General features: G+C 44.0%; 1 long non-coding RNA gene across 1 annotated transcript in view; it reads left to right on the forward strand.

Annotated features, from left to right (window-relative positions):
* LOC109022815 overlaps nt 1-25,298 on the forward strand; it is a 50,370-nt gene that overhangs the window by 2,759 nt on the left and 22,313 nt on the right. Inside the window, exon 2 of the long non-coding RNA XR_002002151.2 lies at nt 4,192-4,253. This is a non-coding gene — a long non-coding RNA (uncharacterized LOC109022815). The remainder of the gene's footprint in view (nt 1-4,191; nt 4,254-25,298) is intronic.

Below are 25,298 nucleotides of genomic sequence, written 5' to 3' on the forward strand. Positions count from 1 at the left end.
GGGGGGGCTGGTTCCGCGGGGGTGACATCTGCTGGAATATCTCGGGGACCGGGGGGGTTGAGGTGTTGAAAGATGAGGTGAAAGGCACCCCCCGGCCGCCCCCTTTTCTCGGGAAGGTGCTCGGAGGCGTCGCTTGGGCTGCCCAGGGGCTCGGGGATGGAGGCGCTGCATGGTCGGAGCTGCAGAGGGAATTGTCCGTACGGGAGAAAATATCTTTCAGTGTCACGGTTAAAATGTGTGTTCCTGCGCAAGCTTCAAAGGTCTGGAGACCGCAGCAAGGGCAAACAGCACAGGTTTGACGGTGCTCCGATTACAGCCAGGCTGTACCTAAGAGCTCTGCACCGAAGCCATCGGAGGCAGCGGGGCTCCTGCAGCTCTCCGCCTGTGCCGTGCCTCTTGTGCGGCTCCAGTGCAGGTGACTGTGTGGGGGTTGTGAGAGCAGTGACCTATGAATGGTGCTTTACACGGGTAGGTCATGAAGCTGGAGCCTGGCCCCTAGCCTTGACTTCATGTCAGCCTCGAATCTGAACTCCATGATAAAATTGCTCTGAGCGTTGAACCCCGGCTAAACTGATCAGAAACCTCCTATGTGTATGTGTTTGAGACCCCCAGCTTCAGCTGGAGCAGCCCTGGCTCAGCTCTGCCCGCAGTGACAGCACACAGCTCCGGAGACAGCCTGCTTCTCCTCATTGTCCCCGCAGGCACCAGCCCACCGGGAGCCCCAGCAGGGATGGACAGCAGGGACACAGCCGGTGTGGTGTGCTGATCCTGCACTAAAGCAGCGCTGTGGGTCTCACCAGCCTCCTCTGCGTGGGAATAAAGGAAGGCTTGTGGGCTGGCTGCCTCCAGCAAAAGCATGGCCAGAATGAGGGCACACATGTGCCTCGGCAGCCCAAGCTGCTGCACCGAGACCGTGGGCAGGCAAAGAGAGGATGCCTTCAGGTTTATTCCGTAGCTCACATTTTGGAGGAAATGGTTCCTTAGCAAGTGCTTTTGTAACATGCAGAAGTTTTGCCATGAAGATTGCTGCAGGATTTTGCTGGGTTTAACTTATGACTCTTAGAGCTGTTAGCCTACTGTTTCCCAAAACAATGAAGGCATCTAAAAGATGCTTGGAGAGGGAGTATTCTGCAGGAGATGCTGGGATTTTTTTTAAGCAATCACCACTTCTGTGGAAAATTCAGATGACAGGTGCATAAATCTTTATTGGCTTGGCCATTAAAATGTAAATAAGTGCACTAACTGCAAAAAATTGTATTGACACTAACAACAGTTATAAATATTCTCTGTACAAAAATTACACTAAGATTTTTGACAGAAAATAGCTACAAGCTGGAGAATTCTCTTCCTTCTCCTCACACATGGGCTGTAGAAAAGATAAATACTGCTGTCACAGCCCAGGGGACAGCAGCCATTTATTTCAGTAGCTATTGTTATACTTCCCCTCCCCTTCAGGTGTTTTTAAGAAAGCATGAATCAAACTATAATATCAATCAGAATGGTTATTTTGGTAGATGCTGATTTTGACAAAGACTCACATTTTCTGCCAATAGCATGTGATTTTAGGTCACTCTGTCCCATTGTGCCTAATTTGAGATCCATCCCCTGAGTTTTCTCAGAAGAATGTGTTGGGGATCTAAACTGCATGAGTGCCTACAAAGCCTCTCTTGATAGTGCTGTTAAAACTCATAGGATTTTGCAGCAGGGAACAAGAGAGAAAGCAGAGGTGCAAGAAGAAAAGTCCACATCAGGAAATACAGCTCCTTTCTTTACAAATGTCAGGCCCTGGAGGGGATGGTGTCCTGGGAACTGAGAAACAGAGGCTCCGTGATATCCCCACCTGAACCTACAGTCTTTTTATGAAGCTGTCTTTGGAGGAATTCTGAGTTGCTTTTAGGCATACAGTTAAGGAGCATATACTTTATTGGATGTAGATGCAAATTTTGGATTAGAAATGAGAATGTCTAAACAGAGCCGAGCAAAAATCTGCCTGATTATAGCAAATATCATTTAAATATGACAAGAGCACTGAGCCATCAAACATTTTAGATTTAAATGGAGTTACCAAACAATTCCTAGCCTTTATGTGTGACTTGGAAACACATCTACCATTTAAAATCATTTTTATCATAGTTTTGCAGATTTGGGAGGGCAGATTCTCAAGTATTACTTGAACAAAATCAAAGTGAGCATTTCTGAAGCAAAATACATTTTCAGTTCTGTAATTCATGTTTGCAAAGTTGGGAACATAATTGCTCTTCACATCTCCCCACAGAGAGAACATTCTTGTAGTTATTCAAAACAGGACATTTTTGCCTAACTGTGTAATTTGAAAAATATTTCTCTAAAACACTGGCAGTTTGCAGGGGATTCCTCTTCAATCTGTAAGCTCCTATTTCTTCATAATGCACAGGGAATATCTTCCCTTTGATAAGTCTGTTTGCAAAACACTGGCCTAGAAGGGTCTCCTTCATCCCATGCCAGAGCACTGTACCATAGAAAATGAGAATGAGGATTTCCATCCTTACCTGAAGCTGACCTTGGCTATTTGATGGTTAAATAGCAACTTTCTGGGAAAAGTGGTGGGAAAATGTAAAGGTCTCACACTCTTCTGCAATTACAGCAGGTGAGAAATGTGGGGCTTTGTTCTCTTCATGCCCGTTCTGGCCTTTCCCAGATTTGCTGTGGTGCTGTTGAATGTAAAGGTGGAAACCTCTGCTATCCTTTATTGGGCATTCAGGCTTATAATCCACTCACTTCACCCTCCCTGGAGAGCAGAGGTTTGAGGGGGTTTTTGTTCTTTTCTCATTCCCCCATGTCTCCATGTGTCCTGCCAGTGGCTGTCCTCAGTTGGCAGAGCCCACAGCCTGTGTCACTCCACTGCACAGTAACCACCAGCTTTGTGGCAAACTGCAGGAATCAGGAGGAAAAGGGAGTGTCTGATAATTTTGCTGCACTCATGGGCCACAGGTGAGTTCAGGCAGCTCCTGTACAGGTCCCACTGACACCTCTGCATGATAATTCAGCTCTAAAAAAGCAGAGCTCTTGCACAGCAGCCAGTTTGTCACATGGCTGGTGGCCACATGCTTTTGGCAGATGCATCAGTGGGACCAAGCTGACAGCCCCAGGCCACAAAATGTGTCTTCTAAAGGTGCCTTGAGCTTTATAGGTCCCCAAGGAAGAGATGTGGGGTTACAAAACCACTGCCAGAGAATGATTTGCCAGAAAAGACTCCGCAAGAAGATAAATGTAGTGTTGACAAAGTCAACCAAGGTATTTCCATTCGCCACAACTTGGAAGAAAAGGCCTATTCTCCTGCAGCATGAGGCATAAGGGAGCAAATACAGACATCAGCTTCAGCAGTTTGACAACAGGTGTGAGTTAGGGTGAAATTCATATTCAGCACCGATTCAGCATTCAGGGCTCCTGGGATGGCTCTGCAGTACTGAGAACACAGAGCTTACCCTGATGGGCAGCAGCACGTCTTTGTGGAGAAGGAAATTTCCTAATGCTAGGAAACTTCCCTAAACCTTTTAAGAAGGTCTTTAGGATGCTTTATAGGAAGTACCTCATGCTTTATGAGTTATGCTCAGTTTATTCTCTTAATGTCAGGCCAAAAAAAGAGAAGTCCTTTATCCTTTTTTGCTTCAGAGAGGGCATGTAATACCTGGCTTTTATCAGTAACTTTGATACAAATAAGCTTTTCATAACTCTTCATATTTCTCAGAAAATACCTTGATTTAAAAGGGAAGTTTATAGCTGTTTTGTAGGCAGATACTTCTCATGGCCTGTGATGACTTTCCTGATTACTCCAAAGCTTTGTGAAATGTCCTCTTGAAGGGAATGGGACAGAAATACATTTGTGACTAAGCATAATTACCACAACAGGGTAAATTAAGATCACCAGCATTTACAGAGGGAGGAGGACTTCAAAAAATAAGAGGTCAGAAAGCAGAAAAATACACAAAGGTCATATAAATACATAAAGAACAGGTCTATATTATTTCAGAAGAAGCATTATTACATCTCCAAATGATGGGAGCTTTGACACATAGCAAGAAGAATGGAGTCATATGATTTTATTATCTTCATCTTTAGCAATAAAGTGACAATTAACCCTGCACATTTGCCAAGTTGCTCAAATTGCTTTGTCACACTATATTTTCTCTGTTTTCTTTCTTTTCTTTGTAGTTATGAATAACAACACCAGATAACTCTTGTGTGTCCCTGAAATACTTGGACATTTCCTTAAGGTCAGTAGATAATTTACAGTAATCTTGGGAGGAGTTAAATCATTTCTTCTTCTGGAAAGATCAATGTGAGGGACCAAGAAGCATCTATGAGGCCCCCCTCTTCCATGGTTTTCTGTTATTTAGCTTCTGTCCAGAAGTGTGATTGGTCTGCACATTAAACTGTGAACACAAAAGCATTTAGTACTGTTTGCATTTTCATCCTTTTCCTTTCTTGAACGTACCATGATTTGTTACCACTAGATTTCTCTTTTGTGTGCCCTGAAGCAAATGCAGGCAGAACTGGGGATCTCAGCCTGTTCTCCAGTGCTGGCAGAAGTTCCCCATTGTCATGGCTGGTCTGCCAGTGTGTGCATGGGAAACTGAGGCAGGAGAGCAAATCCCAGCTTTTCTATTCTGCAGCAATCCCCCAGGGTGACAGACACAGGCTCCTGGCTGGTGTGGGAATGTCTGTCTGCATGTGGTGTGGTATCTTCTGGGCTGGGAAAGACACTGGTCAGCCTGGCAACCTGCAAGGACCTGCCAGGCCCTGGACCTGGGCAGCAGTCACAGGTGGTACATGGGGAGGACCCTGACCTCTTGCCTGGGCTGCTCCTGCTCTTGTTGCCCCTGGATTTTTTGTGTCAGCCATAAGAGCCCTGCAGCAGGAGTGTTCACATCCTTTCAGCAGAGACCACTCCAGCTACAGTTTGGAAAGAGGTTTGAGAAAACTTCATTTTCCCCTGAGGCTTGTTTTTCCTTGTACACATCTCAGGCCTGGTTCTAGAGGAAAGGAAACCATAACCTAAGTCTTGTGCAGCTATTTGAGCAGACAGGGAATTCTCCATGTCCTCAGCTTATGGGCAGCAGGCTGGGGAAAGCTCAGGTGTGAGACAGCTGATGGACCATGGACAACAGGGATGCTGCTGAGGGAGATCAAGGTGTGGAATGTGACATTCCAAGGGACATTGTGAAGAGCACCACCGAGGCTGTGGGAACACCAAGGGCTCTTTAGTAAATAGCTCAAAGTAAAATTAGACCATGTGCACAGTGAAAGGAATTTGAGGTACACTGCATGGATTTTGATCCTATGTGTTTTCTCTCTATATGGTGTCTAGTTTTCCTTCTCTTCTTGTCTTCAAAAGGCAAGGTGATTGATTATTAAAGCTGCCCTGTACCTTATAGCAATATGCTAATGATGAAAAGAGAAAAAATGACAACAAAATATTAGTATGTTTTAGCAAATAGAATTATGCTGCATAGAGCAATATTTCATTACAGGTATTCATTACAGGTAAAGTGTATGACAACAAATCTTAAAACAACCAAAGAAACAAGACTGATACTCAGAGCACATCCTGTGCCCACATCAGTGTCAGTGTAGGCAAAGTTCTTGTTTTTCCAGGACAGCCTGTTGCATGTTGCATACAGGTATCTCTTACATGAGCACACAAAGCTCTGGCTCCAGCTGCTCATTGTGGAGCAGACTCGTTCCCTGTGATGCTGGGGAATGGGGCAGGCATGAACTGCTCACTCAGACCCTTCTTGCTTCTTGGATGAGCTGGGAGGTGGACAAGAGCAGCTCTTCTTCCCTTGTGGAGGCTTTTCTTGCTTCGTGCCCACATCCCTTCCTTCTGGAGGAGCAGTCTTTTCCCTGGAGACGCCCACTGCTCGTCCTCAGTGAGCAGCCTCGTCTCCTCCACAGCTTCAGCAATTCCCTAAGCCATTGGGTGAGGAGCTCTGCAGCTCCCAGTGGAGGAGCAGCAAGCATTTGTGTCTCAGATTGTGTCAGTCTTGACTGCCTGGGCTCAGGCCAGCTTAGCTGAGGGGTGCTGGTGTCACATCCCAAACAAGAGTTTGGGAAAATGCTGTGAGAAGCCTTGGTGGAGCTGGAAGGGCTGCCCTTCTCTCTGGAGGTGCTTTTAATCTGGGGACTCTCCTCATAATGCTGCAGGCACATTGCAGCCGCGCCGGTGGCCATGCCGTGCTCCAGGCTGGCCACCCAGCCGGGATGGACTCAGGTCAAGGAGTGCAAGAAACACACACAGCGTGTTCACAAAGCCTCCCTGGCACTGGAAACAAAGCACCATATGCTCGAGCAGCCGGAGCAAAAGGACGAGCCCAAGGCAAAGGAAGCCGAGAGCAGAAGGGCAAGGGAGGTGCACAGGGAAAGCATCAGGACATCTTGCTTCATGCTCTCCCCCTCCTCCTTATGGACACTGGTGGTTAGGAACTGAGATAAATAGTTTATTGACTCACTTGAAATATTTTTAATGATGGCACTTGTATTCAATACTCCATTTCATATAGCAAAAGAAAACGTAAAAACGAGGCTGCACGAACCTCACCACAACAACAGGTGGTGGAAACAATCTCTGCAGAGCCACCTACATTGTCCAGCTCATCCTGGAGCTTCAGACCCAAGAACCACAGGTCAGCACCAGAACAGCCCATATCTCTTGCTGTCATGCTGGCCTCATGGATGAGGGATACAAAGCTTGCCCTCAGTCCCTGGGGGTCACTGCAGATGTCCCAGTGACACTTGGGTGGAATATCCCCCGTGGGGAAGAAGAACTCAGCAAGTCTCTTACTCATCTCTTTGGTGCCTGAGAACCTACAGGCTTTAGAAAATTAAGTCTGACTTTCTTCTTTTTCCATTTCAGTGTTTTCCTCCCACCTTGCATTTTCGAGTCCTCCCCAAGCCCCAGCCCAGCCTGCAGAGCTGCATGGGATCTTTTATCCTGCAGCCCACCTTTAGGGAGGTTGTCCTGTGGCAGCTCCATGATGTACATGAGTAAAGGAGCCATGAGGACTGCACAAGTCACACAAAACCAAACTGGATGGTGGACTGCCCTTTACTGGGTTCTGGTGACTTCACAAGCACCGCAGGGACCTCTATAATCCTTATGAATTACTGACAGAGTAATGCTATTAGTTATAGAGTGTTATTTCTGTGCAGGAGCAGGACAATAAAAACATGGAGTGGGTGCACCATGGAAGTGGCCCCATAAGGAGGGGCTTCACCATTTTCATGCAGGAATAAAAGAATCAGGCACACCTTTCTGGGATGTGCTTTGATGCAGGATTTGGTATTTAGTGCCTGGATAACATTACTGACCTTCAGAGCTTTGCTGTAGTTGGCAAAGTAGTATCAAATAAAATAAAAAGTTCTACATTTGCTTTCTCCTGAAGATTTTTTCTGTCAAATTGGGTCAACTTCTAAGTAAAGCAGGAGATCATTTTAGTCTGTCAGCACTGCAAAACTAGCCTGGTACTTGAAAATTACTTGTATGCTTGAAAATGATGTGGATTCTGTATTTGGCAGGCAGTATTGTTTAAGATCTAATGGTATATAATTCAAAATCTGAACCTTGCTGCTTTGCTGAGCTTACCATTATTTTAGAAAATGTTTGTTTTGGTGGGGTCCTGTAGGTAATATGAACAAATGAAAGCTCCATAATGATATTTTTTCCAGGCTGAAGAAGGCTGAAAATAAAAAATAAGCCGACATCCCCCCAGTTTTTTAAGCAGTAGCATTTGCCACCTTTATAAAAATTCTGTTACAGGCGTAGAAACAGATCATAAAACTGCTCTGCCCAGATCTGCAGGGGAATCAAACAGATGGCAGATCCCACTGCAGTTTGGATGAGGATTTCATAGCTAGATAGGCAAGAGAAGAGTCAAAGTCAGTGATGAGGTGAAAACCATATCTAGATTTTCTTCAGCTAGGAGCATGTACAGCCTTCTCACACATTTAGAAGAAATGCACCAAAACCAGAATTTTCTTCACAACAAGGAGCAAATGCTCTTAGTGTAAGAAAATATTGCAACAGGGGAACAATGTGCTTGCTTAACTGCCATTTTTTAAATCAGAATTAAAATTAAAACTATTTTTTTCCAAATTTATGTGTGTATGTGTGTGTATTTTTGAAATCTAGCTAAATCTGCAGGTGGTCATACACCAGATTGTAAATAATATTATTTGTGAATTTTGGCAACCAAAATGATTCTCAAATAAAGGTTGTTGTTATTCAATTAGTTCTGGGACCAACATGCATGTAGAGCTCTTGGCAGCTGATTTTTTTCCTCCGTGCTTCTGTCTTTTATGCCTTCCCAAATGTCTGAATTGAGAAGTTATGGCTTTAAATGGAAACTTTCCTTCCTGATTTGTTGTGCTCTTTTAAAAACAAAAACCCCAAGCAGTCTAGTTTGTGATATACATCAGGCTCAGCTACACAGATCTGGAGGCTGTATTTCTCTCTTGTTTATGTCGTTAGTCTGGTTTTAGTTAATTTTCATTTCCAGATGTCTCTTGTGCATGTTGGGTTGTTTTTTTTCTTGTGGTTAACAGGATATAAATTACCTTGATAGGACAGAGTTGTTTGCTCTGTTTTACTTGTTTAATTTCTGGATACATTTTACTGTGCCTGATCCCTCATCATCACAAAATAGATTTTACTGGCTTAGAACATAGATTTTACTACCATTATTTACTGGCATGAAATATGCACAACTCAGTGAAGAATCACACTTGCAGTCTGAGTGCTTGTTTTTTCTGTGATTAAAAGGACACAAAGACCTTCTCTGGCAAGGGCTGGGTTCAGCTCTCACTGAGGAGCCCAAGGACTCCAGTTAACCTTAACAAACAGAGCTGTGGGCTACTGCTATGAAGGCTGACTCCTACTTGCTAGGTTGGGATATTACCTAGGAGCAAACAGTGCTAGGTGTCTTCATTTACGGTGTCTGCGTTCTGTGGGAGGAAAGGTTTTGGTTATACTCATTTCCAGTGAAAGAGGTGCTGTAGAACAGCAGCTTTAGACCTGCAATGGGGTCTCTGCCAAGCAAACCACTCCTGCACTGCATCATCTTCTGCTGAATCACTTCTTGTCCTGAGGCTTCCCTCTGAGGGAGGAAAGGACAGTGCCAGTGTCCAGGCAGCTCCTCCAGGTTTTTCTCTGCTGGAGTGTCTGAGGAGGGGTGTTTGGGGTGCAGTGGTGTCTCCTGTGCCTTAGTGGACTTGAGCAGGTCCCCACAACCTTTCTTTGGTTGCAGGGGGATCAGGTGCCTTTGTGTGTGGGTATTGCTGGGTTATGTAAGGCACTGCAGCAATCGAATGCTTCCTACTGCTTTCCCAAAGAGCTGCTGCAGGGGCACTCACACCTTGCACACAGGGCACCTTCTGCTTTCTGCTGGGGGCTTTGAGAACTTAAACAGGTGAGATCCAACAATCTTAGAAGAAGCCTGAGACCTGGTCCTCCAAGAAGAAAATCTGAGTGGCAGGGAGATCCCCAGGCTTGTTCTGTGCTGCCATTTCCCTATTGGTAGCACAGGGGTAACTAACATTCAACTCCAGGCCATCAAAAGGAATAGAAATGCTTCTAAAATTTCCCAAAGCTTAAAAAAATACGGAGTAATTACTACTGCTTCTCTAACTGAAAAAAGGGCCCTGATTTAGGTGCCTGCTCTTTGTAGTTACCATCTCCAGACAGTCCTTGGTTGGACAAATCAACTTACTGCAACATTTGCTTAATTTAGGGACCAGATGCAAGTGCTTTTAGGGCACCTTCCTCCTGCTGACCAGCTCACATGAACACAGGTGGAGAAAAGCAGTCACAGAGCACATACCAACAACCAGCAGCACAGATGCACACACCAACTGTTGTCACTGAGGTTACATACTCATGGTTATTCAGGCTTGCACTGACAAACACACTATTTTTGGCTTTGTGCTAGTCAGCCGAGGTCCTGAGCTCCTGCTGATCAAGGATCATGAAGGAGACGATGCAGCAAATGAGATTTGTATGCTGAAAGTCACTCGTGCTTTGAGAGCCTGCCAAAAATAATGTTTCAGAGGGCATGTATAACACTGCCAAAATCAAGCTGATGAATGGCTGTATCATTGAATTTGGATGCAGAATGAGGGTCAAGTTCGGAACAGTCTAGCAATAGGCCATTCATGCAATCTAAGCAGGATGGGATCAGGGCATTTTGTAATCAACACTAATTAAAGCCCTGTTTTATTCCTAAGTGCAGTAGAAAGAGGGCAGAGAGAAATTAAATCTGGAAGGTAGATGAGAAGGGAAGCTTAGGGATGTATGGTGCCAGACTTATCTGATTTCTTTGGGAGTTTCCTCTAGTTAGGTACAATAAAACAAGGAAAGGAAATTCTGATAGTCCCTTCAGAAACCTGTACACATCAAGGAGTCTATTCTGCAGCACTGGTGTTCAGTCTTTTCTTCCAGTAGAATTGTTCATGGTTAATATTAATTCAAAACACAGGAATAAGAGGTCTGTAGATGCTGCATGCTATTTTGCCTGAAGATGTGAGGAGTTTGAATTTTAAAAATGAGGCTTAGTTCTGAAAGTGTACAGCCTTGCATTTCATTTTATTATTGAGGAATTTTATCTCCCTGGGTAACATGCAGGTGGTACAGAAAGAAGTGCATCACTTTTTCCTACCTAGAGAGAGGTGGTGAAGAAAAGCACAGATCAGGCACAGAGAGTGTCAGGTCTTGACTGAATACCTTCCCCCCTTACCTTTTGCTTTTCAATTCCATTTACATTTTTCTCTTTAACCAGTAGGTGCCTTTCCATTGATTTTGCTTGAAAGAGCTTTTTTTATGACAAGTTACTTTGGACTGAAGCCAGTTTTAACCAGTTTTACAGTCAAGGACCTTGTGACCAAAAAGAATCTCATGTTCAGGTCCACCATGACAGCTGAAGGCTAACATCAGAGACAATGCTGCCTAAAATAACCACCAACCACAGGTCTGCTAATTGCTATTAGCTTATGAAAAGTGCAATATCATTTCTACCACACACAAACAACAGGGCATGGAGGTGTGTTAGAAATGCCATGGAAAAGCCAGTTAAAATAACTGGAAGTGTGGTAATTGTTGCTGTAACCTTCTGTGGGTTTTGTGACCACAGGGGTACCTTTTACCTCAGTCATGAGCTCCCAGGGTGATGACAAACCACTTCCAATCCACAGAAAAAGGCTCAGTCCATGGTGTGGAATTATATCCAGATGGGAACATAACAGGCCGATGACTAAGAAAACCACTTAATGTAAATTAGTTGTTTGTTGCCCAGAAATCTCATGTGAGAGACCTTTTGATGCACATGGCTTGATGGAAGACAGAAAACAATAAGAGAATAACAAACATGTAATTAAATAGAGTTTACAGCTGAGGCTATCTATCCAGAATCTTCTGCTCAGTGTTTCCACAATACCTAGCTATGGATAAACCCACCCCATTGTATCTGGACATACTGGTTTAAGAGATATTTGTCAGTTCTACATCTATGCCTAGGTTACTAAATGACTCATATGAGGTAAATTAAATCTCATGGCAGAATATTATATTAGAAACATTAGCTAAGCCTTATAGACCTGAATAATTGCAGAGCTATTCCAAGTCACGATTGATGATTTATACCTATCTTTTTATTAATTTATTGCCTGCCCCTAAATTGGAGAGTTGCTCTTCAGGAAAAATGTCTCAGTTAAAATAAGAACCGAACCCCAGAAGACAGAGGACTTTGATTCAAGATAACAGAGAGGGTAATAAGGATTGAATAATTGGAAATGATGTATTAGTTTGCAGTTTGAATTCAACTCCAGCAGAAATCTTGCCAAGATACCCAATTCTCTTTCCACACTTATCTCTGGACAGCAGATATACTCTGGTAGCTGTCCATTTCATCGAAACAGGACTCAGGTTTTGAACCATGTACTAAATAGTTATCAGTGTCTCCCTCTCCCAACCAAACAAGTCCATCTCAGTGATCTTTAAGGTCAAAGCTAGAGTGGGGCAGTGCACACAAAGAGTTTTACTTAGCTGCACCCTGCTGCCCAGCTCCTGCTCACATCTCATCCTGTGCTCTTGCTCAGGACCACAAGCACCTTGATTCTGGTCAAGGACTTCACCACTTCCCAAGGATTCCTCCTCTTCCTCACCACTGCCAGGCATCCATCACATGGGTCTGGACTCAAAGTGCTGCTTGCTTTGTTCCCTATCTCTCTGTGCTTCCTCACACTCCCAAACAGCCCCTGCCCACACAGTGAGGTTAAACCATGTTGGTCTCAATCCTGCAGCGTGGATTTGTCCCTGTACAAGCACTGTGAACAGCCCCTCTCCACATTTCCCTGTGAACAAACAGTGGCCATTCAAATGTTTGCTTAAACACAAATGGATTTAAGCCTGGCTGAGTAGGATCTGTGTCTTCTTAGGACAATACAAATATTTGATGGGATCTTTCTCCATCGTTTTCCCAGCTAATTTCCAGCTTTACACTTAACTGATTATCTAATTGATGACTCACTGTCAGTGTCCATGATCAAGAAACACTGATAGTCTCTAGAGGGAAGTTTATTTCATTCTCCCAGGCCACACTGAGGGTGATGCTATTGCAAAGCCCAGAGGGTGAAGGTCAGCCCTTGCAGGAGGGAGGAAGAATAAGTGGCTATACTTTCATTAGACAAAGAGGTCACATTTTTAAAGGTCAGATATCTCATTTTCAATTTCCTAGCTACAATTCAACCAGTGCTTTGAAATGCATTGCTGCTCTAGCTGTAAATAACAAAACCTAAATTTAGGCCAGTTTATGAAGCAGCACTCAACTCTATGGCTTTCATGGTATCTCCTCTTTTGAGACCCGTAAAAAGTAAATTATCCCAAGAGGTGCTGCCTTACAACAAGTGTCAAATTCTCTTAGAATCTGAGATTGGAAGTGAGCACCTTGGCAATAGTGAAAAGTGCTTTGTGTTTGGAGAGCAGCAAGTTAAATGCCTAGACTGCATCCATTTTTCCTGCTTCAGCTGAGCAGCAGTGCTAAAAACAGCCCAAAACACCAACAGCTTGCCTGCTTTTATGAATTCAGGTTGCCCTAATTTATAGGGCTGTATGTGGATATAAATGAGCAGCTACTCTGGGTGAATGGGGAGAAGAACTCCCCCTAGAAAAACTGGAGTGTGTTTTTGGACTGGTACTGGCTTAGGGGGACATTGGCAAAGCTTGGTTAATGCAGCTGCAAAAAATGTGGCTCACACATCAGAAAATAGGAGTGTGATGCATTTGGAGGAGCCAGCTGAGCTTTATGAACAGGGGAGTGGGTAGTGCTGCTGGACAGAGTAAAGCTCTATATGCTGTATGTGGATAATGTGGAAGAAGGATAGATGGATAGACTTGCCTTTGCCATGTTGGGCAGGCTTGTCTTTGGAATGGTCCAACTTAACCAGCTCAGTGGCCTTTTTTATAGAATTTATCAAACTGAAAAATAGAGCAAACATAAATTGAAAGCAAACATGCTACTTAGTTTATTTACAAAGCTAATAAAAATGCAAAAAATACAGTAATCAAATTATGTTCTCAAGTAAAAATGAATCAATAGATTAATAGCTTCAAAGTGCTTCCGTACCAAATTAACACAATAAGCAATCAAATCAAATGATGAGGCTGTCACTTTCACTCTCAATCCTTGTCACTAATGAAGTTATGCTAAGAGAATCAGAAGAAGAGTTGTTTTCAGACCACAAATATCTGGCATCTAATCCAAAACACTCCTTTAATTTGTCTGGAGAGCAGCACAGGTCACAGCACCTGTTTGGTCTGGACTTTGACCCTTACCAAGCAAGAATGAGAGAAGCGAGCAATATTCCTCTTCCAACATGAGCAGTGCTCAGCTATCCAGGTGTAAACAGTGATTTTTTTTAAGGCCTGTGGCTGTTTCAGGAAGATGGGTGTCATTACCAGTTCCCCTGTCCATGCACAGTTTGTGGGATAGTAGGTCCACCCTCTAGCACAGGTGGGATTGCTAAATACTGCATGATGGCAGCTTTAGAACAGCTTTTGTCCTCAGCAGAACTTGCTGACTAACTCAGCAGCAGGCTGACATAATTTATTTTTATGAAGCTATGGAAGGTGTTTCTCCTTGAGCTGTACACAAACATTCATTTGTAACTGAGGGAGGAGGGTGGCAGGTGGAAGAGAGAAAGTAGATGGACTCAAGTCAACCTGAAGTGGAGCAATCCAGTGAGGAGCCTGCAGCTGTGTCCAGGAGCTGAGCAAGTGCTCAGGGCTCTGCTGGACACACGCCTGTGCTGGACCATCCCCAGGAGCCAGGATAGTGCCCACTGGCCCGGGCTGGATCGGGCTGAATCCCTGGACTAGAACTGCTCAGATGCCACTGGATTCACTGCTGCTGACACACAAGGTAACAGGAAGCAATACAGAAAACCAGAGAGAACTGGAGAAGGTATTGCTCAACAATCCCCAGGTGACTGTGCACTGGGAGAGGATGTGTTTTCTGGTGACCATGGTATTCCCTGCCTGAAACAAAACTGGAACCCAGTGAGTGCTGGGAACAAGAAGGGCTGGATTTATCCTCTATAGGGTGATGCTGAGAAAAACATTTCTGGATGCTTCTGTCACTGAAATATCTCACTAGGAGAGTACAAAGGCAGATACTAGTGAGTTTATCAAAAGAAAGAGCTTTCAACCCATCAGGGAGCAACAATGTGCTGTCCAAGGAATATGAAGATAAGCTACTCTAATTTCATGCTGTGTTATTTTATTCCATAAGACAAACTATTACTTGCTTTCATAAATTTATAACGATGACCATACAAATTATGGTTTGATGTCACAGTCAGTCTCTTGGCTCAGCTAGCAGGGGAGAGGAAAAGGTAATTGCAAAATGTACAATGACAATAAAACAAAAGCTAGGTGGTTATGTTAGCCATTATTTCTGGTGTGTGAATGTTTCCACTACAGCTAATTTTCAAGAGGAAATTGGAAATTTCTTTTAAAGAAAAATCTTTCCTGGAATCCTAATAAGGGCCAGAGGAAATGGATGGTAACTCTTGGCAAGTTGGGCCAGAAGCATGAATGATGGTAGCAGGGAAGTTTGCTGGAATGTCACTTGTGGCTTCCTCACAGCTTCCAGGAGAGGATGTCAGTCAAGGATTGACTGTGATGGGAGCAGGCATCAGCCTGGTGGTCCTTGCTGGGGGAGTAGTTGGAGTGTTGCATCTTCAGGTATACAGTAAATGAACAATGCAGGAAGTCAGTTCAACAGCTCCTCTGAGCAGATCCACACCAGCAACAAGAAGAAATTTCTAGCAGATAGTGAGAGGAAAGCCCCCACATCAAATCTGTGTGGGTGGTTAGCAGGAGTGCAATGACCTGCTTCTTTTGGGTATTGTTCTAAAATGTTGGGAAGTCACTGAGGACAACCTCTCTGGGACAATGGCACTGACTTTAGTAACCCTTTAAATGAAGATGAGCCAACAGAAGGTGGGATGTGGTACAAAATTAAATGTTCTAGGGCATTCTGACTATTGAAGTAGGTGCTTGTTTAACATGGCTGGGAATACTGTTATTAAAATAAATATTTGTTGCTAAGATACCCTGTTAGTTCAATAGCTTTGAAACCTAGTTTGTGTCATTAGACTGGAGGTGCAGATATTTTATAGATATGTCATTGCAGGGATTGCAGGCAGACCTAGGAGGCAGGGAGGGAACTCCTCAAATACTAATAAGAAATAAAACAGCTGCTAGCAGCAGCTCTGACCTTCAGGGCAAAGCTATCCTTGGAAAGCAAGCAGCTTGCTGAGTGGGAGGCAGAGCAAGAAGGAAAACAGTGGTAAGAGAGAAGGGAGAAAAGGAGCAGGATGAGCCACAAGGGAAGGGAGCAAGCTGCCTGATAAATGCCACCTCATTCAGGCTTTGTTCACATCAGCCTGTGAGGAGGAGTAGCAGAGGCAGAAGCTGGAATAAGAGGGGTGGTCTTCTGGCAGCCAGAATTCCTCACCTTTACTACAGGACACTGAGTCTGCCCCTGGACTTGTCCCATGAGCTGAGGTCCACAGTGTGTGAATGGTGTGGAATTCATGGTCTCCTACTCCGTGTCTTCCAGAATGGGCATTGTCCAAGCACAAACTAGCACCCAGATATTTAGGTTCTTCATCCAGAGAGTGGTTGGGCACTGGCACAGGCTCCCCAGGGTAGTGGCCAAAGCTCCAAACCTGACAGAGCTTGAGGAGTGTTTGTTCAGCACTGTCATGTACATGGTGGGATTCTTGGAGCTGTCCTGTGTGGGGCCAGGAGTTGGATTTTGATGATTCCTGTGGGTCCCTTTCAACTCAGAATATTCCATGATTCTGTGGTCTAATTTAGGTCAGCACCAGCCTGCTTCTCAGATCTCTAGCCCATGTTATAGAAACATTTATTCCAGCTTTACTAAAGAAAATTCTCTCTACCATTTAGAGAGGGAAGAAGGCATCCCTAGAAGCTTCCAGATAATAATTCAGCATCTTTGATTGAGCATCTCTCTTTCTCTCCATTGATAATTTAAGAAATGAGTAGGAAATGCTGGATGACTCATTCCACCAGAGGTACTGCTTTTCTGAGGAGGATCAGCAGCTTTTTAAAGAACAGGCAGTGGCATTAGCTCATCTTTTTCTTCATCTTCCATCTCACCATATAATAAGACTAGGGGGTGGAAAATGTGCCTTGAATGAAAACAGCTTTGGCTCTGTGCTTTCCTCAGCCCCAGAAGATCTGGTTTTGTCTGATATGAGAGCATGCCAACCTCAGCATGGAGGGGAGCCAGGGAGGGAGCGTGAGGAATCCTCTGTCCCTCCTGCTGGCAGGGCATCCCTCTGCAATCCTTAAAGGGGTTTAGCTCCCAAAGCTCACGGGGCCCAGCAGGAAAGTTAGCAAGAGGGAGTCTGAGTCTCATCTGGGAAGCAGCAGGAGGCTGTGTTCCCTTCAAATTGTCAGTAATAACAAAAGTAGTCACTGAGCAGGACTCAGGGTGTTTTGGGACAAGGCACTGACTGCCCTTAACTGGAGCAATTTTGCTCTTGCCCCTTCTGCTTCTGGCTCCATCAATCTCACCTTCCAACCAGGGACTGGTCAGGGTAATCAGAGATATTCTTTGTGTGTTCAGGTCTATTAGAACAGGTCCCAGGGCTGTACTGCTCCTGCTCACACAGGTGAGCATCAGAACAACCCCAGTCTGCAGATCTCCTTAACAGCAAGCACAGGAAAGCTTGAAAAAGCATCACCTCTCCCTTGCTAGAGACTGACTGAAAAGGGAAGGCACAATGGAGAAAGCACCAGGGTTGAGTCCTGGTTTCAGCCACAGAAGTCCTGGTTCAATGCTGGCCCACAGAGGAAATTTACCACATATTATCCCTATTTTTTTGTGCTTTAGCAGATGATATTAACATCTGTATTTCTCAAGTCAACATATCCAATTTCAATACAAAGGGTTTTGTCAGATGGTAACCCTTGCTGTAGCAGTTTAAGATATTTTTGTCTCCAGCTGTCTGCTCTATCCCTCTGTTCAAAGTCACAACCTTCTAAGAGTCAGCAGAAGGAGACACGCACACACCTACATCTGCTCCCATTCCCAATCCTGCACATTGAGGCCTTCAAATGGTGCTGTGGGTCAAGATTTGGGGCCACCAAAGAAGTGGTGACATTTCCTTCACCTCACCTTGCTAAGTGGGCGATATCCTTTGCACCTGGGAGTGAGTGACAGCTGGATCTGGTCACACATTAAAGCAGTTGCTCAAGTTTCTCAGAGCTTGTGCGTGGCAGTCAGAAGTTGTGCTGGCCCTAGAGGGGCTTTTCTTGCACAGTAATGCAGGGACAGTGATTTGAACAACACACTTAATTCTTGGGTGTGTAGCAGTATCACCTTTTCTGCTCTTTGTGCTCCTAAAGAAAGCAAAGCTGTATTTTATGAGCAGGCCAAACTATCCCAGAAAACAAATTGTCACCAATCTAGCTGGATCTGCACCAGAGGCTTCTGCTGACACAGTTAAGACAGTCAAGGATTATTCTGATTTTCTCTCCTATTAACCCACCAAGCTGGAAAATACCTGTTACAGAGAGCAGAATGAAAGCAATCACAATAGTTTGTTTTTTCTGTGGTGCTCCAGTTTAAACAGGATCACATGGGCAGCATCTGTGGGTGCAGCTTCACTGCAGAGATCGATTTCAGCGCCCTGAAGAACTTGATCAGTGGTAATGTAGTGTGGCTTTAAAATTAGAAAGCCCAATTGCAGCCAGGCTCTGTCTGCACAGCTTCTGCTTTGCTGCTTGGGGACACCAGCCTGTTCATGTGAGGGCACAAACCCGCCACAGATGCCCCATGTTTTTGAAAACAAAATATTGGGCGTGCCCATGATGAGGAGCGCACAGTTATGTGTAGCTGCTGTGCTGTCTGCTTGGATAACCATTTTTTTACTCACAGAGAAGTGATTCTGGCAGAGTATAAATACTGCCATAACAGCTCTGAGAGCAGTGCTGAAGGAGAAATATGTGGTTTAGCAGGGATGGCTAGTGAAGCACTTATGTCACTTCCTTGCAGGGTGATGGAAATATTATATTTTTACTAACCTATCAGTGGAAATGGAAGCTCTCCATCATTTTCCTTATCCCTGTGCTTTAATAACAAGAGTGGGGAACCATATGGTGTCCTCTACAGGCTAAGAATCTGTGGACAAATTACTAAATTCATTAAAGCAGATAAAATCTTGATCCTACTGACTTCATTGGGGCCTGGATTTTACTTTATGCTCACAAACTTGCCCATGTGTATAATGTCCTTTTGTACCATGTTCTGTTCTTGTGTAATAGTTAACTAATTTCCCAGTATTAATGTTTAACATAGATTTTTTTTCCTAAATAAATTAGTTTTTAATGTAGAGCTAAGTGATTCCAGCTCTGCCCTGAGTTTCTGGTAACTGAACCATGGTTCCTTTGGAGAGGGGTGATGCATAGGGATGTTATTATCTGACCCTGGGACTGGGGGGCAAAGAACCCCCTGTGTCATTGCCCACCATTCCTGCAGCTGTTTAAAGCAGCCAGCAGTAGTGGAATGTTCTCCCATTCCCCAGCCTGTGCTCACCTTCCAGTGGAGTGAAGAACAGCCCATTTTGCTGACCAGTGGAGATGATGTTCAAAGATAGCCACTTTCTCATCTTGCTTCTCCTATAATTCCTCAGTAGCCTTGGGCTTTTCACTTATTGTCCCTCCCCTTTTTCTCATATTTATAAAGGAGAGATAATATTTATACGGTCTTTCAGCTGTTGTGATGGCTATTAATTACAGTTCAGGCACTGCTCTGAAATTAATGTATGGTGCAAATACTAAATGTAATTTAATTATTGAATTTCAGAATTATTTGACTCTGTGGGTTATTTTTAACTCTCATTTCTTAGTCTATGTAGAAAACATACCTATTTCTTTTAGTCTGCAAAAGTCTGTTTTAATGGCAAAACGTATCTATGACTTGAAGCTGGATGTTACAGAAATAGGAGACTTTCTGGATGCATAAAAACCACAGTATTTGCAGCATCTTCTATATCCACTACTGCACCTTCTTTCTTCCTGTGTCCTCCCTTCCTTTCTTTGCACTGAATGGTGTGGGTTTCCCACCAGTTGCTACATTAAACCTACCTGGAGATTCTGCCTATCTGGAAACAGCTTGGGCTAAAGATTAACCTGTCCCCAATCTTACCTTCAACACTCATTCAATTTCTGTCTTCTAAACTCATGATTATTCCTTCATTTCTTTGCAAGCTAAGGAAACTTAATTCTGTTTTTTTGATGACTTATGACTCAAAATCACAGAGTATTTGGCTGAATTCTATGCAGAGAACTCAAATAGATGGTTTGTGTATTGTCAGGTATGTCTGTTGCTTGGTCTCTGTCTGTCTTCACCGACCCATGACATGGATTTTGTGTGTGTGCTCATGGAAAGAGGCAGAGAGCTGCATTTCTCCCAGTTTTGACCTGCTCCTTCAGGAATTTTGAGAGAAAGCAGTGCCTGTGCTGCAGAGACCATGGGGACCACCACTGAGGGAACTGTGTTTGCTGGATTCCCCATGTATTTGCTGTATTCCCCATTGTCATTATCATACATCCTCTGCCTGATGTGTGCTGGGTTGTTTCCATGGGCTAGGGCAGAGCAGTTCTTACTCTGTGAAGAATTCAGAAGGACCTCATTCCCCACGTTTCTAGCAGACTGGGACAGCAGGGTCCTGATATTTGTAGCAAGTTAAAAGGGAAAAAAAAACCCCACATACTCCAAAAGTTGTAGGGAGGATTTAGGGATTTAGGGGAGTGGAGGAGAGCTGCATGCTCAGCTGCTTGTCTTTAAAACTTGATAGGATCAGTGTTCAGACAGTAAAAGGTTGTAGTAAATTTCTCTACTGGATATTTCTCTTCTACAGTTTGGGTGAGTCTACAGAGGCTAACTCAAGAAATGCCCATAATTTCTCAAATTCTCAAATCTCTGCTCTGCCAATAACTCTGTTCTGGGAGTACTGGGTAATATCTGAAAGGCTCAGTGAGCACCCTCTGCCAGACAAATAGCACAGCTGCTGCACATGAATCTCAGGAAAAGGAGACCAGTGTGTTTATACCAGAGTGGAGGAAGGACCAGGAGTCTCCCCAGGCTCTCTCCTAACCCAGCTGTTGTCTCTGAGATCCCCCTGCCTCAGGGGAGGCACGATTCAGAATGCTATAAAGCCATGGCTTCAAGGCAGTATCTTTATCTAGAGGGGCTGTAGGAAGAAAATATAAATATAGAGTTAGGGAGCCATCAACCAGTTCCTCTGGCCTAGTCCCTGAGGAACAAGCCAGAGAGACAGACTCAGACAAATGACCATTGCTCCACCCTTGTCTTGATTTATGCACAAAGCCAAAAGTCAGTTATTTTTCTGTTAAAAAAAATAAATAACATCTGTACAATATTTTTTTTCCCCAGAGAAGCCAAAATACTCCGAAAAGGGTTTCTTCTCTCCACTAGAGGGGTGGTTCTGAGCAGGCTGAGAATGGCAAGACTGGGGAGAGGAAAAGCCTTCAAGTATATTGGAGCAAAAATGAAGAGAACTGATGGCAGCCAGCATGGCTCTAAGCTTGTTAGAAAAAATGCATGGAAAAGACAAGAACAAAATAGGAGCCAGAAATAGCTGTATACTATACTGTAATAGCTGTACCCAGTAGCTACAGAAAAAAAACCCCAATATTTTGAAACAGTAAAGCTTCTGTCTTGCTGGTAAGATAAAACCAAACAACAGGCTTTTCCACTAGAAAATGAAGGAATAACCTTCATTCCTGTTGAGAAGAGGGTGTCTCTCATGGCTTCGTATTTTTTTCTTGATATGACAGTTACTGTGTTGAGTCTTGAGGTATGAATCACACTGCAGTAGGACAAATAGTTAAATGGGTCTGTATAATTAAGCACATCTGAACAGAAAGGAAGGAGTGCTGAAGGCTGAAAAATGGGAAATTTTCATTCCACAGAGAAAAGGGTTTGAGTAGCAGTGAGAGCAGCTCTTTATACATTCCCAGCATGTCCATGCAGCAGCTACAGCAGTAATGTAGTAATCAGTTAGAGTCAGGGTGCATTTGAGCTGTTACAAAATACATGGTTTGATTTGGTTCCATGCCACAGCTCTTCTTCTATTGCTGTTATGGTTTTCCATCAGTATATAATGTTCTGCCTAACTGTATTTTAATAGCACACTATGGGCAGCTCTGTGCTCTGCTGAAAACAAAATATTTAAACAAAGAACTGTGAATTTTTAACCCATTCATATTTTATGGCTAAGTTTACTGAATTTTTTTGTAGCACTCCAATAGTTTTCTGCAGAGGTCACAGTGGCCTTTTGCTAATAGGCAGTATAATAAGTCGGTCCATTATAATATGGAACCATTTTCCAAAGTCTGAAACATGGCAGCTGTGAAGTGGAAAGGTAGACAACACCAGGGACTTTCCCAGAGGCTTTTTGAGGCATCAGACATTAATTATTTGTAACACAGACTGAAATGTGCAGTGGTTGTTGCTTCAGTTTGATACTGGTGCCTGAGCAGACTCATTCACAGTTTGGCCCCAGCCCCAGGTGAGTTCAGCATCACACAGAAATGGATTCTGTGGGTCATTCCAGCTGGAGCACACTGTCCAGCCCACTCCCCAGACACCTCTGAACTGCTTTCTAGCCCTGAGCATGTAGAGGTTACACCTGAATAAAAATAAAGCCGTTCCCAGCTGGCATGCTGAGGAAGCTTGGAAGACAAGCCCTCTGGCCCTGGCTGCGCTGCCACTGCCATGGCAGAGCCACCAGCCTGCTCCAGCTCCTGCACAGCTGCTGGTGCAAATGCCCAGCAACAAGGGCACCAAAAGCTATCATTAGCAGCACTTAAACACAGCACTTGGGAAGCAACATAAGGAAACACAAAACCTCTGATTGCAGGAAGCTGGGATTAAGTCCTCTCACCCTGGGAGAAAGCAAAACCTGTGTTCTAATATCCCCTTTCAGAACAAGTCGGGCTTTCAGCTGCTGTGGTGACACGTGGCTGAGGATGCCATTAATAGGGAGGGTGTGACATCTCGCTGGAGATCTCCAGGCTGAACATAACTAGGTGGGCATGTCATCTGCACTTAAACAGGATACCAGCAGGACTGTGTGCCAGAATAGGTTCCTGGATGGCACAGGCACAGCAGTGACCACCTGTCAGCTGTACACATTTTGGGAATGTGGCAGCAGGTCTTTGTCAGCCAAGAGGACACGTGACAGAACATCAGACAGTGATGCTGTAGACATGGCTGTAGCATGACTAAGAAGGGATGTCCAGAGACAAACTTGGCACATTCTAATTCAGTACAAGGCCAGATTTGTGTCAAATCATGTGATGCCCCATTTAAAATAATTTTTAACCAACTTTTTAGTTGTTGCTTAACCCAAACTTCTGGTTTATGTGGGTGTAGCTGTATTTTTGCAAGACAGAAATTGTCCTTTCTATCTTCTTTGGGCTTTCCATTCTGTACTGACAAATGCAAAGCAAAATCTCATTAGTGTCTGAAAACAGTTCACAGAGTTGTGGTTTCCATCAGAGCAGCTGATTTTGCATTCCAGGCTCAGTGAGCATCACACAAACCAGCACAGGGACTTGGCACAGCAGTACTCACCGTTTCCAAGATGATTTGCCTGTCAGGAACCCATGTAAATGGCATCATGTCTGTGATAAGCAACTCTATCCTCATTATCCTCTCTTAAAAGCCTAAACCACTTTCTGATTAATTCAGGAGGAACGGATAAGGGCCCTGTCATCTTAAATTTCTTGATGCTTTCCATTACAAAAGACCATGGTGACGTTTCACCAAAAAATTTCATACAGTCAGTGTTTTGCCGTGGGGTGAGGGGAGCTGGATTTTCAGCAGCAGCAAAGCCTTTTGGCTGAAAGAGTGAAATTCTTGTTAGGTTTTTGTGGAAAAGTATATTGCCCCCAAAATATCACCCTTAATTTTAATCTTTGGGAAAGACTGGCTTCCTTGCCAGCCATCAGCTTTCTGAGGACAGGCTGTGGCTGTAGCAAAACCACTCATCTTACTCCTCTTGGGAGGCCTCAGCTGAAGCAATCAGTGATGAGAAGAGAACAGGCCAGGGGCCTTCCCTCTCCCTGTTCAATCATATTCTGAGCTCTGTACACAGCAGCAGAATGCCTTCTTTTCTGTGGCACCATGTTAAACAGCAGTGTTTCCCCTCCTCCCTCCAGCTCCTCACTCCTCACCCTGCAGGGACCTCCCGTCTCCAGAAAGTGAGCAAGGAATGAGCTGAGCAGTCCTGGTGTATCCAATCCCAGCCTGGAGGGGACTCTGGGGACTCAGTTCTGTTGTCCAAAGACAACTTGTGCTATTTCAGACACCCTCTTCTCCCCTGCAGATTCCTCTGGGGCTGAAGGAGAAGCAGGAGACCCACAATCATGTGGAGAGGTGGCTGGAGAGTAAATGGGGTTCCCTAGAGTGTGTAATACAGCACCAGAAGTCCATGGTTAGGGAACAGATTCAGATGCTCCTCCTCTCCTCCACTTTCAGACACTTAAACACACCGATCCCCTCTACAGGTATCTGCAGGTGGAGTGAATGTCTGAATGTCTCAGCTCCTGTTATTGTCACTGGAGAGCCATTTATTAGAACCTGGAGAGCTGTGAATTCACCAGACACCCCATTTTAGGGATGTCCTGTAGACCCCAGTGACTACACTGGCAGGATAGGTAAGTGTTTCATGTGTGTAGACAGCGATTCCAGCAACACCCAAATTTTGGGGTCTGTCTGGAGGCAAGTGCCATCCTCTGTGTCTGTGTCTGGAGCTCAGGTCCTTCTCACAATGACAGCAGGTTGCTACAGTTACATATAATAATATATACAATATAATTTGTTTGTCATCATTTTCCACTCCAACGGAAAAAATGGAGAATTACATTTAAAAACAGAAGCATGCAAAAAACTTAGGTTAAGAAACAAGTTGCGAAGTCAGACACTTGAAAATTAAAAGTTCTGTATTAGAAGTCATTCTGCAAAACCTAACTCAGTTACCTTGTGAATATATTACAATTTTCTACATTTTACAGCATTGTAATTTTTTCATATCCGCCTCACTCTTCATTTTGCCTTTCAAATTACTTTCCTCCAATTCTTAATGATACATTATTAATATAAATATAGCAATACAAATGTATTACAAATATCTCTCTACAAAAATTGTATTTATTTAGGCTGCATAGTCAAGCACTTGAAAGCCAGGAAATGCCAGATGTACACACTGCAAGCACAGCAAGATACATTCTCTATCCCAGAAATCTTATGAATCAAATTAACACAAGGTGAACCATCTGCCATGGGGATAGCATGGGAAGACAAAAATAATAGTGACCAGGACATGTTATATAACCTAGGTATGAGCACTGAGGGAAAATGAGTGATTGCCTTTGTTTTCTTCTAAGTGGTTTCAGGAGACCTCTTGGACTTGATGCTGTTGACATTCCTGGAATAACATTCTGCATATTGCACATATCCCTGGATCTTCTGAAATGGCATCATCAGAAGCAGTGTGCCCATGGGGGCTCAGAGATGCCTTCCTCCAATACTTGTGAACAGACACATTCCTGGTACTAGGAATTTGCAGTACTAAGTGGGAGTTCATCTAGCAAAAGTGCTGCAAGTAAAAAAAAAAGAGGTATTTAATGTTATAGGACATGACTCTGG

Source organism: Parus major, chromosome 1, assembly GCF_001522545.3.
Source record: "Parus major isolate Abel chromosome 1, Parus_major1.1, whole genome shotgun sequence".
NCBI classification, from domain to species: domain Eukaryota; kingdom Metazoa; phylum Chordata; class Aves; order Passeriformes; family Paridae; genus Parus; species Parus major.